Source organism: Callithrix jacchus, chromosome 11 (assembly GCF_049354715.1).
Source record: "Callithrix jacchus isolate 240 chromosome 11, calJac240_pri, whole genome shotgun sequence".
Taxonomy (NCBI): domain Eukaryota; kingdom Metazoa; phylum Chordata; class Mammalia; order Primates; family Cebidae; genus Callithrix; species Callithrix jacchus.
The window spans coordinates 82,955,182-82,972,878 of NC_133512.1; the positions used below are offsets into that span (position 1 = coordinate 82,955,182).

General features: G+C 39.3%; 1 protein-coding gene across 2 annotated transcripts in view; it reads left to right on the forward strand.

Annotated features, from left to right (window-relative positions):
* Positions 1–1,936: 1,936 nt before the first annotated feature.
* IFRD1 (interferon related developmental regulator 1) overlaps positions 1,937–17,697 on the forward strand; it is a 54,582-nt gene continuing 38,821 nt past the window's right edge. The window contains exons 1-2 of one of the 2 annotated variants that reach the window (XM_078342100.1): positions 1,937–2,188; positions 16,101–16,213. The gene's annotated coding sequence lies outside the window, so the exon portion shown is untranslated. The remainder of the gene's footprint in view (positions 2,189–16,100; positions 16,214–17,697) is intronic. The other variant, XM_078342101.1, reaches the window with a different exon arrangement.

A 17,697-nucleotide genomic window follows, 5' to 3' on the forward strand; every position in this document is an offset into this window, starting at 1 on the left:
TAGAAAATATGTATGCTATACCCCTAGCACAGTGTCCATTCTTCGATGAAGGGAGCTATGAATAAAAATAGATCTACTCTTCCTACTAAAAACTGTAGGGAAAAAAGATTGGAAGAAAATATATCAAAATGTGAACAGTCATTGCTCTTGGCTGGTGAGATTATTGTACTTTTATCTTGGTGATTTAAATTTTCCCCAGTTTTTTATACCTTGTAAAATGACTCTGCAGTAGGTTTATAGTCAGAAATGTTAATAAAATAATAACTTAAATAACCCTTAATAGTTTAAAAATTCTCAGTTCTCCTTCTACAATTCTGTCCTGTCTCTCAGTGATAACTCAATAAAAATCTAACTAAAGAAAAGAAGTTGTGTTAATTCGTTTCATAAGCAACTGAGAGAATTAATATGAGTACACAGACCCAGGGTCTTAAAAAAAATCAGTCTGCAAACAAATATGAGTAAGAATTTAAATTAGGAATATAATCTTCAGCACAAATGTTTAAGTCAGAACTTTTAGGACCTGATGGGCAGATGGCAAGGTTTTAATAATGTTGGCCAAAAAGAGCAGTCTTGAGATCAGGAAATGCGCCAATAGTGTGCCGTGAACCAGGCAGCAGCCCTCATTGTCTGCTGGAAAGCATCTTCTTCAAAGGTACTTCTGGAGGGACCTCAGCCACACTACAGCCACATTCAGGGATCAGTGTGGAGAAAGATGTCATAGCCAGGTTGTGGGTGCCTCTGCAATGGGATTACTGTAGTTTGCATCACCTGAGGGGTGAAAAGTGATCGCCAGCTGGGAGGATGCAATCTCAGAGATTGGTACCTAGGGCGGAAGGAAATGCAGAGATGATGGTTTCTGTTCTGTAAGCTGCCCAGCCCCTCCCACCTCCCATTGCTTGCAGGGGCTGTGGTCAGGGTTGCAAGAGGAACAGTGGGGACAGAGGAGGCATTTGTGACCACTTAGTCCTCCTGCATGAGACTTGATACAACTCCACATTTGACAAGGAGGAAACAGGAAGCGGGGGGCTTAGATGGACACACAGGGTTGGGGGTGGTAAATTCGACTTTAAAGGGCAATATTTTTGCCAATTCAGGTTCCTCAGTAACCAAAGCTGCTGAAATGCATTTCCGGTGTTGCCTCTTTTCTCAGTGTTGACCGGCTCTGTAACTCATGACACCTGCAGTCTGCTGCAGAGCTCTGCATCTTGACAATCGGAACAAACCATTCATCTCATAGTCCTACAGCAGAAAGCTAGGGTCAATTAGTTACCAAAATTGATATTTATAATGGGTATAATTTATAACAGAGAATAGATGGCAAGGAATTTTTACAACTCTGGCAATGCCCTTGAATTGCACAGACAAGATTAAGAAATTAATAACCTAGTCGTGCTCCATCTATCTTCTAGAAAACACATCTAATTTTTCCCCTTAGCTTCATTTTCATGTTTCCACTTTGTGCAGTTCTTTTACTTGCTTCTTCCTCCCTCTCATTGAACTCTTAAAAGAAGAACCAGGGCAGTGTTCCCAGGAAGAAAGTTAGCACTTTTCCTGCTCAGGGAATCCACTGATTCAAAGGTGGACATTTTCAAGTGTTTATAAGAGCACCTGACCATTTGGCTGCACTTCAAGAACTGGGATCAAGAGGTTTGAGTCCAGAGAAGGAAAATAACCAGTTGGATCAGTGGGCGAGAGATGGGAGAATAAATAGAGTTGTAACAAAGAGAAGGTCAGCTGTAAATGGGTCAGGAGACCAAAGTGACAGAGTAGGCCCTGGAATGCTTGCTGGGAGGCCTGCCATGAAGGATTTCTGCCTGCTTCCCCAACCTACCCGGGGCCCAGGATGACTCAGCACTTCCTATTGTTGTGAAGGCCAACACCAGGAGGCCCTATCAAGGCTGACTGCTGTTAAAACCAGTCTGCACTCCTTACTCCTGGTTCATTCAAGGTCTGTATAGTAAAAGGTTGTTCCAGAGGGATGTGTATAATTCATCCCAGTATTTGAGGTTCCTTTATTATTTTTACTTGAGCCAACAGTTAAACTGATCAGGTTTTGGGCTGATGCCAGCTGCTTTATCTGGTAGCACTGTCACATAAAATTAGCATTTTTTGGTGATTACTAGGCGCCAACATTCTGTGAAGAACTTTACACCGACATCCCATTTAATTCTCAGAAGGCAATCACAAGGTAGGTATTATCATCTCCATTTGCATATGAAAAAACGGAGGCTTAAAGATGTTAAACTACTCAAAGACTAAGATGCTACTCAAACCTTTTGAGTTAAGAGTTCATGTTTGCAACCTGGTAAGTAGTGGGTATACTACTGCCTTGGCAGAGATTAGAAATGTTTCATTGAGATTAAACAAAACTAGAAGGTGATCATATGCAGGAGAACATGGAGAAAATTAAAAACAAACAGTGGGCCAGGAAGGTGATGAGGAGAGAAGGCTAGAGGGAGGAAAGCATAGGCTCTTGATAGAAAATCAAAGTAGCTAAAACCCACGGCCCTTTTTGACCATGTAGGATCCCACCTACAGGATTGTTCACCTAACATCTTTTCAAGATTGACATGCTTTTTTATCTCTATTTTTCATGTATGTGTTCCATGGATTTATTATGTAGATCTGGATTCTTTCACCCACCAGGGGACAAGTGTGAATTCAGTGTGACTGAAGAGGCATCTGCCATACTGCAACTGAAACAGGTTCAGTTGCTCACTGCTTGCAGAGTCCAGTTAACATGAGTGGGGTATGGTATAAAGAAAGTAAGTTATTTCAAAGCTTAGCTTAGGGGAAGAAGTAAAGGCTCCTCCCTTTAAGGATACCACTTCACTTTTGGGACAGAAAGCAGGGACTTTTAAAGGGAGACTTGGTATGAACAGCATGCAGGGGTGGGAGCCAGTAGGTGGGGGTCTACGTGACTTGCTTTGGTGTCTTATATACCCTATGGTCGAGCTGGCACCATTGCAGGCAGAGCTAAGTTGTAAAGTGCTCATTGTCGGAAGATACCCTCCAGGTGAGAAAGAGTTCTGTTGCAGGCATATTTTAGGTTGTAAATTGACTGTGCTGTCTTGAAGTAATCTCCTGGTGGGAGAGATTTCTGGCTCTGTAGTTTCTAAGTCAGCACAGAGTCAGCTTGCTGTGTAGGGAGTGTCTGGTGAAGGAAGGTAAAGATTATGATAGTATTCTAAAGAGCTAAGTAAGAAATGGGGAATGGGGAAAAAGAAAAGAGAAAAGAAGAAAAAATAATTTAAAGAAACCTCTCTTTTAGAAAAATGGGGATACTCAGTTACAATAGAGTGTATCCCATCTCCTACCCTCCTGGAAATTTTCATTATTACAGTAACTGGGTAGGGCAGCAAAGGCAGGAGCATTGTTTTTAGAAGGTTATCACCGAAATGTACATGTTGTCCTCAAAATCAAACTGCATGAAGGCAAAGAGGTTGGCTTGTTCACCTCCATATCCCTACCTGTGGAATGTAGGCAATCATTATTTATGTACTGAATTAAGAATGTGTACATAAATGAATTAAAGAGGTGAGGAGGAGGCAGGGTGTCTCTCCTCCTTGAAGGCTTGATACTCTTGTCTAGCTGATTCATTGACTTTGCAAATTAGAAAATGGAAAGAAATGGGTCACATGTAAGATTTTTTAAGGGTGTGATTAAGTAGGATTAGGAATGGGAAAGTTTGGAGCCTGGGGCTCCACAGTGGGAAAAATGGAGAGCTGGTGGGTAGTGTAAACTTCCCTTTCCAACAGCCTCTTCACTTCCATCAATGTCTCTATACTGTCCTACCATCTTCCTCCAACTTCAGAAGGAGAATTGTCCTTCTGACTCAACAAGGTTTTAATCTCTCTGGTTCTAGACCTCCAACATTTTTTCTTTCTCTCCACTGCTGTTTTCAAACAAATTTTCAGGCTCCAATATATTTTGCTCTTTTAAAAATTAATATATAATATCATAGATGCATATCTATTTATATAGATGTACATATTTTAGAAGTACATGTGATAATTTAATATTTATATAATTTATAAAGATCAAGTGTAACTGGGATATCCATCACATAAAATATTTGTATTTTCTTTTTGCTAGAAACATTCAAATTATCTTCTAGTTATTTTGAAACATACAATAGATCATTATAAATGATAGCCACTCTACTGATCTATCAAACATTAGGTTTTATTTCTTCTATCAAACTGTATATGTCTACCCATTAATCAATCTCTCTGCATCCTTCCACATCTCTACCTTTCCCAGCCTCTGATAACTACCAAATTACTCTCTATCTTCGTGAAATCCACTTTTTAAACCCCATATATAAGTGAGAACATGTGCTATTTGCCTTTCTGTGCTTGGCTTATTTTCCTTAACACATAACCTCCAGTTTCATCCATGTTGTTGCAAATGACAGGATTTCATCCTTTTCGTGGCTGGATAATATTCCATTATGTATATAATATCTTGCTTCCTGTATCCATTTGTCCACTGATGGGCAATTAGGTTGATTCCGTATTTTGGCTATTGTGAATAGTGCTGCAATAAATATGGCAATGCACATATCTCTGATACATTGATTTCCTTACTTTTGGATATATACACAGTAGTAGAATTGCTGGATCATATGATAGTTCTATTTTTAGTTTTCTGAGGAATTCCATATTATTCTCCATAGTGTCTATACTGATTTATATTCCCATCAACGTGTACAAGTGTTCCCCTTTTTCTATATCCTTGCCAGCATCAGTTATTTCCTGTTTTTGATAAAAGCCATTTTAACTTGGGTGAGATAATGATAATGTTCTCTAGCAAGAGGACCCCATGGGGTTATATATCAGGAGAGAGGGGAAGAAACACTTTCTCTTCTTGTTTCTCCTGCCCACTGCCGCAGCAGGGGAGGAGCACCAGTTTGTGGCTTATGGGTGTTGGTTTTGGGTGTGTGTATGTGTTTGGGGGACGTTTCTCATTTGTTTTTCTCACCCCTTTTGGTGTGTTGGACAGAGAAGGGCTCCTGCAGTCCACAGCCACCTAAACGGTTCAGTTTCTTCTGTGCCTCAGACAAGGCAAGGGCCGAGCATTTAAGAGTGAGGTCGTCGTTTCCAGAGCTCCTGGAACCTGGTGACCTTGGCCAGCTGTGCTCAGAGACCTGAAGTGACGTTGCTTCGGGCATGGGGGGTGGGAGAGCATCCTAAATCATAAGAACGTAGCATGAGTTTATATTCTGTTGGAAGCTTGCTTTCCAGTCTCTTGTACAGTGTTTAAAAAGAAATAGATTCTATTTATTATGCTTTATTGGAAAAAATGTGTGTAATAATTTAATGTTTTTACCCATTAAATTAAGACTTGTGCATGATCAAAAAAAAATATTTGTCCCCTCCAAATCTCATGTTGAAATCTGATCCCCAGTGTTGAAGGTGGGGTATTGCAGAAGGTGTTTGGGTCATGGGGGCAGATCATTAATGACCAGCTTGGCACTATCCTTATGATGAATGAGTTCTGGGTCTATTAGTTTCTGTGAGATCTGATATTTTTTATTTATTGTTTTGTTTGTTTTTGTAGAGATAGAGTTTTTCCACGTTGCTTAGGCTGGTATCAAACTCCTGAGCTCAAGTGAACTGCCTGTTTTCGCATCCCAAAGTCTTAGGATTATAGGCATGAGTCACTGCACCCAGACCTGATTATTATGAAGAGTCTGGCACTTCCCTCATCTCTCTTGCTTCCTGCCATGTGATCTCTACCCCACAGCTCCCCTTTGCCTTTCATTAAGAGTGGAAGCTTCCTCATGCCCCCACCAGAGACAGATACTGGCACCATGCTTCTTTCACAGCTTGCAGAACTTTGAGCCAACTAAATCCCTTTTCTTTATAAATTACCCAGCCTCAGGTATTCCTTTATGTTAACCTCAAACAAAATAGACTAAGATGATATCTCATTGTGGTTTTGATTTGAACTTCTCTGATGATTAGTGACACTAAATATTTTTTCATATATGTACTAGCCATTTGTATTTCTTCTTTTGAGAAGTGTCTGTTCAGGTTTTTGTCTATTTTTAAATTAGATTATTTGTTTTTCTTGCTATTGAGTTGACTGAACTCCTTATATACTCTGGTTATTACTCCCTTATCAAATGGATACTTTTCAAATATTTTCTCTCATTCTGTGGGTTATCTCTTTACTTTGTTGTTTCTTTTGCTGTGCAGAAGCCTTTTAACTTGATATAATCACATTTGTCTATTATTGCTTTGGCTGCTTGAACTTTTGAGGTTTTACACAGAGAAATCTTTGCACAAACTAGTGTCCTATAGCATTTCTTTAAAGTTTTCTTCTAGTAGTTTCATAGTTTCTGGTCTTAGATTTAAACCTTTAGTCCACTTTGATTATTTTATTTTATTTTTGGTAGAGACAGAGTCTTGCCATGTTGACCTGTCTGGTGGCAGGGCTAGCATGTTGAGGACAGCAGTGCTCCTCTGCCAGCCCTACACTAATCACCACTGGATTTTTACATGTGAGAGAATTACATTTATACTATATTTTCATCATTCTATTTTGTTGTCCTTTTGTTTCAGTAGCTTAGCAATTACCATAATGAACTCCTTTATTTCATATTTAAAAAGTAATATGCTTTCATTGTAGAAATTTAACTTGATAAGTAGAAAAACAACATAAACAATAGCTATTTTGATCCCTTTTACTAATTAATGATTCTGTCTTCTATGTTAATTGCTTTCTTTTCTTTCTCTTACTCTAGACATACCCCAGAGCTATCCCTTATCTTTCTATTCTCTATCACAGAGAATAATTCATGTGGTGTTTGATTTCATCATTAATTTGTTCACTCATTCAAAAATATCTAATAAAACCTATATTCTGCTAAGTGCTGGGGATACAAAAATGCATCAGATGTGGCTCCTATTCCCAAGGGGATCACAGTCTGGAGAGGAGAGGGAAAGGCAGATATAAAAAATTCCTTTTAACACAGGGTGCTGAGTGCTTTGATGGAGCACTGTATGTGGGATTACAGAGGACGGCACCTCACCAGCTTGATGGGGGCAGAGGGCTGCGTCTCTATGAAGGCCCCCAGGAAAAGGTGAGCCTGGTAAAGTGAGGTTGGAAGGAGGAGGGATGAGGGAAAAGGGAGACAATGATCAGCCAAGAGGTCAGTCAGGAACCAAAAACCCAGATGTGAGAACTTTCAAGGCATTTGCAGGAAATGCAGTATTGTGTTGACATGTGAGAAGTGCAAAGCAAGGATGTCCAGAGCTGAGCTCATAAAGGGGTAAGATCACGCAGACTTTGCTTCTGGTTAATACTCTTCATTATTAAAGCCTTCTTATGATGAGGCTTTAATGAAGAGTATTAACCAGAAGTATGACATTAACTGGTCTGCCTACAGATAGTGTATTCTGGGTGGTTGGGTGGAGAATAGGTTTCTAGGAAGTAAACAAGGGTGGAAACAGGGAACCAGTTTGGAAAAGCTATTTGCAATGGAGTAGTTAAGAGGCAGCAACAGGTAGATCTAAGGTACTGGCATTAATAATGAAGAAATAAATGAACTTGAGAAATATTTAGGAAATAAAATGGGCATGGCTTGCTGACTGAAGAGAAAATAAGATGAAGGATAAAAGATGACTCCTGGGGTTCTCACTTGGATGGCTGGCAAGATGAGGGTGAGAGTGTTAGTGGCTTAGCTATCACCTGCTTATGAGGTGGTTTATATTGAAGGTAAGGAAGTTTAACCTTCAGACTCCCTTCCTTGCCTGAAGCCATTCAAAGGCTCTGGGAAGGGCCCTAGCAATTTTGTATGGTTGAATCTGTATTCCTTTTCTTAAATAGAGCTCATACCCTTTTAAAGCTGATATTAGCCTCTGTCACACAAAACCTGAATCCACCCTGCCCATCCCCTTTCAAGTCATCTTTCTTATTAGCAGAATTAATCTCACTAAAACTAAAATGTTGACATGTCGATCATCTTCTCAAAAGCTACTGTCATCATGACAACAGACTTTATCAGATTGACAATATTACTTTGAAGTGGCCCTTTACTTCATCTAAAATTCATCTCCTAACAAATCTTTATAGTTTCAGAAAAGTAATTTTGATCTGTCTGTCTAAAAGCAGGGAAATCATTTACAAATGTTTGAATTCTTTTGTTCTTAGGCCTATCTACCAATTGAGTTGCCTTAGTTGCAATTACTCCATTGTACTTTCTTGTTTATCACTCATATTCTTGCTTTGTTTTATACCAGTTGTGGTTTTTTCTACTTTAAAACATTTGCCTAATCTCAGACCTAACTATTCAGTTGTGAGTACTGTTTGACATGACTGTATTCACAGAAACCACTGGCATATGCACATGTCACTCTGTGTCATAGCCATTGGGCACATTTAGCAACATGATTACACTTTAGAATTCTGGTTTTGGTCATGTTAAGTCATAGGCAATTTGCACTCTAGAATGTTCATTCAGAAATATAAACCTTTGAACATCAGTTATTCAATAGTTCCAATATCTGGAATACAGCATACTATCATCTGCAGTCACAGAGGTATTGGGCCATTCTCTCATCCGAAAAAAGGGTTGTCTTCATTGTTCACCACATTGCTGCCTGGTAAATGGCTTGTAAGGATTTTCCTGCTATCTGAGCAGCTGCTTTTCTGTGTATGAAAAATCTAATTTTACTTTCTAAGATTTCTTCCCATAATGTCCCGTCTGCTTCAACAGATTCTCACTCAGACACACTAAAATGGGACTCATGATATCAATTTATTATTTTAGCAATCTCAATAAACAAGGCAGTCTTACCATGCTCTTTTTACTTTTGGGATAAGGCAAGCCTAGCATCTTCCTAAAAAAGAACATAATCTGCAACCTCATGTTACAAAAATTGCAGCTTGGTTAAGTTTTCTATTGATAGTCCTTTAGTTTTTCTTATAAGAGGATAACTTATGAGAAAAGTTGTTATATAAATAAAACATAGAATGTTTCCATTAGAAGACACTTCTGAGCTATAGAGCATAGTGCTGATCTTTCTGTCAGATTTCTCATCACCCTTCTTCCCAGCTTCTTCCTACTTCTTCATCCTCTCCATGTCTGTTCCATGTTGGCAGATACAAATCAGAGGTGCGATGAGGCTGACAGCACCTGTAGAGGCCTAAAGGCTTCTCCTGGATAAAAGGACTTGGAGCTGCCCACCATCATCCCACAGAGGGAGTTAGGAGCCAAGAAAAGCAAAAAGTTGTAATCAGCAACATAGAACAGATGTAACCTGGGGCAGGTGGAGGATTTGGGAGCCCAATTGTTTTTTGGGAAAATGCTGTTTTAGGAAATTATAATTCCCTTCTGTTATCCCAAGCCTCCTGATTGTTGTGGTAGTTTGGACATTCAGGAATGGGCTATGTCAATGCCTGGAACACAGCAGACAGCGAAGCCTGGCAGCAACCTGGAAGGTCGTTGTGAGATGGCTGGGGGGTGGCCTGCTGAAGACTGGAGCAGCAAGCAGCCTAGCTCCTTGCTCCTACCTGAGGGGACAAGCAGTACACAGGGCAGATGTGTGGAGCAGGTGAGCATTCTTTGGGGATTTTCAGAATTACCTAGGAAAGAGAAATTGTTAAAAGCCTAAAATTCCTTTTCATCACAAATGACATGAGCCCTGATTTTTGTTGCTCTGGAAACACTAGAAAATATCTGGCCTACCCAGAATAAACCTTCCTGAGTCCATGTCCAAGAATGGGGCTAATTTCCTGCTTCCTTTCCACATACATATTCACTCCTAGCTACCTTTCATCCCCTTTCTGTCTCTGTTAATTTTGGGGTTGACTCAGTGGGTGGACTAGACTAACAGGGAGTTGGAAGGATTACCGATTGCAGCTTGCTATTCCACACCAGAAGCGGCCTGGGGTACTCATTCATATAGCCTGGGGCCTGATGGAGAAGATTCTCCCAGCATCGTGTGTCATATATGTCAGCGCCGTGTTCCCCAGCTAATTGATACAAAGGCTTCCTAAAGGCCAATGAGGGTGGAAGCATCATTCCTCAGAGTTCCTTTGACTCAAGGTTTTACATAATTAGTTATTGAGATGAATGGAACTTATTATTTCTTTCCTTTCTTCTTCTTTCTTGTCTCATCTTTCTCCTTCCCTCCCTCCCACCTTCTTTTCTTCATGTGTCCTTAATCTTAGAACATTTTCTGCTCATTGTTTTTCAAACCGTGTTGCTGCTAATACCAGTATCCTGTGTTCCCTGTTGTGGCCAGAAAGCTACTTACATCATTAGTATTTTACAGGGCACAAAGGGAGCTAGCGAAGCTTAAGGCTAGGCTAGGAGGTTACTATCTTACCCTTTTGGCCTAGAAATTATTATATGAAGACATATACTATTGTTTTAACTATGTGTCATATTATATATGTTGAATTAAGATTGGTCTCAATATACAGATATGTGGTAACAAAATTCAAATTTGATAATTCAGCATAATGGTTCAGGACTTTGAAACGGGACTCTACTACTATCTATGGAGTCTACCCTCTTATCTATGTTGGAAAACAAGACTCACATGCATCAGTTTGGAATATTTTAGGTGAAATCACATAGAAGCCAGGTTCTAGATGAGGTGTAGTGTGATCATTTATCCTTAGACTCACAGCTGCAGTTCACCCTCCCACGACCTATTCCTCACATCTATGCAGTCCTCCTTCCCATCCTATTGGAATTCTGGGAGGGAAATATCCAGGGCAGTAGGAAACTCCCTTGTCCTAACCTCCATAATCTGTTTTTCTACTATCTGCATTGATGACCAGAGGTCATAGGGGTTACTCTCTCTGCCTAAATGAGTGGAAGCAGAAATGTCACAGTTATGAAAGTAGTAGTTGAATTAAAGAAAGGAAAGGGACTACCAAATATTCTGTCAATTCTTTATGATATTTTTGGAATCTCCTTTATATGGAAACTTCAGTCATCTGAGGCCTCCATTCTTAGAAAGCAAGGATCTCCACATTCTGTCCTTGACATAGATGTACTTGTTCATAAATATTTTCTCCATTTTGGTGTCCTCCACATCCTATGTGCTCAATACATATTTACTAAGAAAACAAGTTATTCTTACTGCCTTTAATAGCGTTGTGTTGGCGGTATGAACACAATTTAATACTAGAAGATATTAGTCATCAGGCCAGCCATTTAGCCATGTCCTCTTATTGACTACTCCTATAATTACATGATAAACACAGTAGCATGAATACCGAGGGACTTTATATATCCTATTTTTTAGTATTCGTTTTGAGTATCAAAAATCAGTTATTGTGGCCTACTGTGTACTGGACATTGAAACTATAAGTGGTACAGTGTACATTTTTCGAATTCTCATAGTAGTGTGGCAAGAAATTATCTTCATTTTTCATTCATTTATTGGTTCATTCAACAACCATGTGTCAGGATCTGTGTTAGATGCTAAGGAGACAACAATGAACAAGAAAGACAAGATCCTGACCTTCATGGCACTCAGAGCTGAGACTTAGAGAAGTAACTGGTAGTTAGAGATGTATCAAGTGACAAAGGCAGGATTTGAATCTGATTCCAAAATTTATGCTGCCTCTGAAAAATAGTGATAATCAATTACAGAGAACCTGCTACGCACCAGTCCTTTACAACTTGGCTAATTTTTAAACTTTTGAACCAATTCCATGTATTAAGTATGACTATCCTCATTTTACAAATAAGGAAATGGGACTCTCAGCTGTAGTCCCAGCTACCCTGGAAGCTGAAGCAGGACAACTGCTTGAACCTGGAAGGGTTCATTACTTGCCCAAGATCACTGAGCTAGTAGATGGCAGAGCTAAGATCTGGACACACATCAGCCTGACTTCAGGGCCCATGCTGCTTCCATGGGTCACACTACTGGCCAGTGGTGTAATGAAGAAAAAAGTCCACAGACCAAGCACTGAAGGAGCTTATGGTGAGAGAAGTAAAATACACTTAAAGTGCAAAGCAGAATATAAGGTCACAAGAGTATAAGCAAACTGCTCTGGGGTTGAAGAGGGATTATTTTAGTCTAAGGAGTTTTTGAAAACAGAGGACAAAAGAAAATACTCTGATAGACCTATACCATATCAGCTTTCAAGTAGGAAATGACCTATTATTCTGAGTGAAAACACAATATATAAATAGAAGTTAGGATTATTTCACTTCCTTAATCTTTTTTTCTCAAGGAATATGTTAATTATATACAATTTATTGAGTGTCAGAATAGATATGGCACTGTAAGACATTTCAATTTCAAATATATTAAACTGTTAAAACATGTGGATCATAGAATAAACTGTAACCTCCCAACGGGTTCTCCTTGCCTGCCACCGAGACAGAGCTGATTTATCAAGACAGAGGAAATGCAATAGAGAAACAGTTTAATTCATGCAGAGACAGCTGTACAAGAGACTGGATTTGTATTATTATTTAAATCAGTCTCCCCCAAAACTCAGGGATCAGGTTTTTTAAGGACAATTTAGTAGGTAGGTTGGAAAGCGGGGTGTGTTGATTGGTTGGGTCACAGATGAAATCAACTGTGAGAGTTGAAATCATCTGAGGGAGTTGAAGCTGTCCTCATGTGCTGAATCAGTTCCTGGGTGGGGACCTGCAGACCAGATGAGCCAGTTTATCGATCTGGGTGGTGCCAGCTGATCCACCAAGTACAGGATCTGCAAAATACCTCAAGCACTGCTTTTAGGTTTTACGGCAGTGTTGTTATCTCCAGGAGCAATTCGGGGAGGTTCAGAATCTTGCAGCCTCCAGCTGCATACTCCTAAACTATAATTTCAAATCTTGTGGCTAATTTGTTAATCTTGCAAAGGCAATCTAGTCCGGAGGCAGAAAGGGGGTTTGTTTTGGGAAAGGACTGTTGTCATCCTTTGTTTCAAAGTTAAACTCTAAATTAAGTTCCTCCCAAAGTTAGTTCTGTCTGTGCCCAGGAATTAACAAAGACAGCTTGGAGGTTAGAAGCAAGGAGTCAGTTAGGTCAGATCTTTCATGGTCATAATTTTCTCAGTTACAATTTTTGTGAAGGCAGTTTCACAAGTAAATACAATTTCTTTTATTTTGAGACAGGGTCTTGCTCTGCCACCCAGGCTGGAGTACAGTGGCATGATCTCGGCTCACTGCAACCTCTGCTTTCCAACTAAAGTTAGCTGGGACCACAGACATGAGCCACCATGCCCGACTAATTTTTGTATTTTTTGTAGAGATGGGGTTTTTCCATGTTGCCCAGGCTGGTCTCGAACTCCTGAGTGCAAAGTGATTAGCCTGCTTTGGACTTCCAAAGTGCTAGGATTACAGGGGTGAGCCACTACGCCTGGCTCAGTGTCTTATTTTTTTAATTGATGAGTATGTCTTGCCCCGTTCGAGGTATTTTAATTAGTAAAAGTATTGAAGAGACATAGTCTACTCTCATTTTCTTTGAGGTCCCAGTGGGGCTGCTTTGTATGGCTGTTATTTTGTGCACTGAACATAAGATACCCAGCTGAGGGCATGAAAAGAGTTTGAAATCAAGCCTGCATACTAAACAATGCTTCTCACTGCAGGACTGCCTCATTCCCACCAAAAGAAGGGCATTTAGGAGCCTTCTTAAAATGTATGAATTAGGAAGATTTTTCTATGGGCTAGCAGTGGCCCTGAGTCCCACAGCAGGAATGATAATGGTGCCACAACAGCCAGGGTATACTGTACTTAATATAACACATTTTAAATATGTCTCCTATATACTTTAATAACTGTGGAAGTTTACTAAATTCTAAATTATATTTAAGATTAACTTAGTAATTAAGTAATTACATCATCATAAAATTTGTTAATGAAAATTTTTATAAATTCTATGTTTTTACACAAAGACAAATTATAATATAGGATAAAATTAAGTAACTTCAACTCTCAACTACACAATATTTTTGCACATAACTTCAGGAGTTTCAAAGACTATCTAAATCTCATTTTGTGGGATGTTTGGACCTCAGATTACACTAATATCACACTTATACTATTGTACAGAATGATTCAAAAAGTATTGAACACTTACATATATTAATATAAACACGATCACAAACTAACAATTTCCATAGACATTAAAAAGGTCACTCCAGTTCGGCTCATACATGATTCTGAATTACCTGGTTACTGACAAATACATTTTGGAAGTGTTCAATTATTTTTTGATCACCCTGTATCATTTAACAACCTCTTCTGAGAGGTTTCAAATGCCTTGGCCTTGGATGCTATTGTGCCATGACTAAATATTATGGCTCATGTTGCAAGATGTGCTTTATAGGTTGGATTAATGGTGAACAGAGTAACATTTTATTGAACGGCAGTAATTTTACTTTAGATTTCATTAAGTGATGGCTGTATTACCTCTCTACTACAACACTCCCTCAAAATCAGATCAACACATAACCACCCGCAGACAGAACCAGAGCATCTCCGAAAGCTTCAGCGTTGTCATAGTGACCATCAAATTGTGAGCCACTCCAGGGCTTATTCTCATAGAGACTGAATATTCCCAGGACAATGAGTCATTAGTAAAGCAGAGAGAAGTCTAAATGGTTCCCTCATTAGATCAGTGAGTGAATGACTACAAAACATGGATCTGACAACCTGGGTATCATCAGTAGCCAGGGGCCATCTTCAATTTCACAGACTATGTAATGAAACAGTCATGTTAAACATCTGTTTTCCTAGTTGAATGTCATCTTTAATGAATATTATTTTACTGGAGAGTTTACTAAGGGAGACTGACTTGGATTTTACCAGTCCAAAACTGAGCCAGAGGAATCTGCTATAGATGAGTGTGTGTGCACTTGAAGAAAATGCCACATGCTCTGACTGCAACCATATACATGAGCTCCATCAGCCAGTACAAATTCAAGTTGACCTTAACAGAAATATATTTATCTGTTCAGGTTTTAATTGGCTTTTACTAAAAATGAACATTCATACTTCAATATATCATTAATTTTGAAAATTTTTTTTAGATGAAGTCTTGCTCTGATGCCCAGGCTAGAGTGCAAGTGGCACAATCTCGGCTCACCACAACCTCTGACTCCTGGGTTCAAGTAATTCTCTTGCCTCAGCCTCCCATGTAGCTGGGATTATAGGCATGTACTACCAGCCAGGCTAATTTTTGTATTTTTAGTGGAAATGGGGTTTCACCATGTTGGCCAGGCTAGTCTCAAACTCTTGACCTCAGGTGACCCACCCCTCTGGGCCTCCCAAAGTGCTAGGATTATAGGTGTGAGTCACCACACCTGGCTGAATCTTTTCTTCTTAAAGAAAAAGAATTTCAAATGGTGTTGACTGATTAAAGCAGATAATTTTCTTCTTTAAAAAATGAGAATATTTGTTCAGGGAACACATTTTAACCATGAATGAAAGCTGAATGCAACAAATGCAAAATGGGACCACCAAGGTACATGCCAAGTATTTTGCTTCATTGAACACCCAGAGCAGCAGTAATGAAAATAACTGTAGGGGGATTAGGGATATTCACTCTCAATGGTTAAATGGGTGGCAGTTTTTCTTGTCCTATACAATGGTGATCCATAAATATTTACTGACATTTTATTGATTCAACAAATATTTGTTGAGTGCCTCATCTGTGCCAAGGTGATTGAGATACAAAGATGAATAAAGAAGAACCACTGGGTGCTATGTTTTGTCCCAGCTAATCAGTGCTTCATAGAAGGCCATAACGGCATGAAGGAGGAGAAGGGATCAGTTCTAGCTATAGGGTAGCCATGAAATCAGGAAATGGAAATACATTATTTTATTGCGTGTTATAGTATAAAACCAACAAACCATTTATTATATATGTGCCTGTATTTCTAGACTTGCTGGCCACCTATAAAAGGGTCAGGAAAGATTTTAAAGGAAAAGATGCTTGACTAAGTCTTATATATCAAAAAATGTTCACCAAGTTTGGGAAAAGGGCCTGGAAAGATATTTCTGGTTGAAGGAAATGTACAGGGAACTGCAAGCAATCTTGCTTAGAGTATAGGAGAAGGTGAAGCTGAATAGGTGCATAAATTAGGCTGAAGAGTATGTTTTTTTTTTGAGACAGGGTCTCTGTCACCAGACTGGAGTGCAGTGGCACGATCACAGCTCACTGCAGCCTCAACCTCTAGGGCCCAAACAATCCTCTCACCACAGTCCCCCAAGCAGTTGGGATAACAGGTATGTGCCACTATTCCCAGCTAATTTTCAAATTTTTTTTTTGTAGAGATGGAGTCTTGCTATGTTGTCCAGCCTGGAAAAGTATGAATCTTATTCTGCAGGCAATCAGGAGCCAGAGAGGAGTTATGAGCCAAGCAGTAACCTGATGATTCAATTGAAAAATATGTATGGAGTGTTTCCTAGTTTTCAGGCTGGTGCTAGGTGCTGGGTTACAAAGATCAATTAGATACAAGGAACTCAAAGCCTAATAAAAAAAAATATAAACAAGTTAGTGCAGTGAAAGTCATAGATTTTCTAAAATAATGATGATGATAATAGCTTATATTTATCGGGCATTTATCAATACCATGTGCTGGTCATGTGCTGAGTGCCAGCACAGTACCTTTTAACCATTAAGGGCTATGCTACTTCCCCATAATGGAAATCTCTCCAGAGCACTAGAAGCCACACTAGATAAGGCAATCCATTCTGCAGGGATGAAAGCAGGGCTGTAAAGTCTTCATGGAGATGGTAATGCGATTGGGGTGGGATAGGGAAGATCATTCTGATAGCTTAGAGCTTGGCAAAACTAGAGGTGGGACAGTGAACTAAGAGGCTAAGTAACACTTGGTAGTATCAGTAGGAAGGAGGGGAGACAATAGGGTCTAGCTATATTTTAGATGTGAAATGGTTTAGCATGCTGAATGAGGTTAGGTTTCTGGTTCGGATATTGAGATGGACAGCAGAGCCATTAACCATGATGCATAATGCCAAAGAAGAAACAGGTAAGAGTGGGGTAGGGGTAGAGTGGCTACATTTTTCGTTGTTAAATTTGACAAGTCTGTGGGATAGTAAATGAAGAAGACAGCGATTGGATATGGGGTTCTGGAGTTTGGGATAAATATCAAAGATGGGGATTTTATTGAATGTCAACTTTGAAGACTTTCAAACTAATACATTACTTAATTGCTTGTGTCTAAGTGTCAAATCATAACTGCTGATTTCATTAAAAATGGGGCCAAATTTTTGGGCAAAAATGAAATAATACCACAAGAAAGAAAATAGTGAAGCTGGCAAAGTGTACAGCTTCATTTAAAAGCAAACATGTAGGCAGGGTTTCTAGCTTATAGGGCTGTGAAAATGGCACTGAAGCATTGTGCATACCTTTGAGGAGAAAAATACATGGGGCAAGCAGAGAGGTAGATTGAGGTAAAGAGGTAAAGGTTGAGAGAACAGGGGAAAGAATATTCCTGAATGTTGTCTTAAGCACATAAAAAGCTATAAGCATAAATGTTGTTGGTTTGTTTCCTATTTTGAGAGTTCCTTGAGCAGCCCAGGGTTTCTAAAAATTTATCATAAGAAACACAACTAGGAGACAAAGGTAAATTTGTTTGAATGGATGCACGAATAGAAATAACTTGGGACTAGAAGATAACTCCTTTGCCAAAAAAGATACTAGGCTGTGGAAATCAAGTCAACAAATAAACAACCTTCAATCTATATGT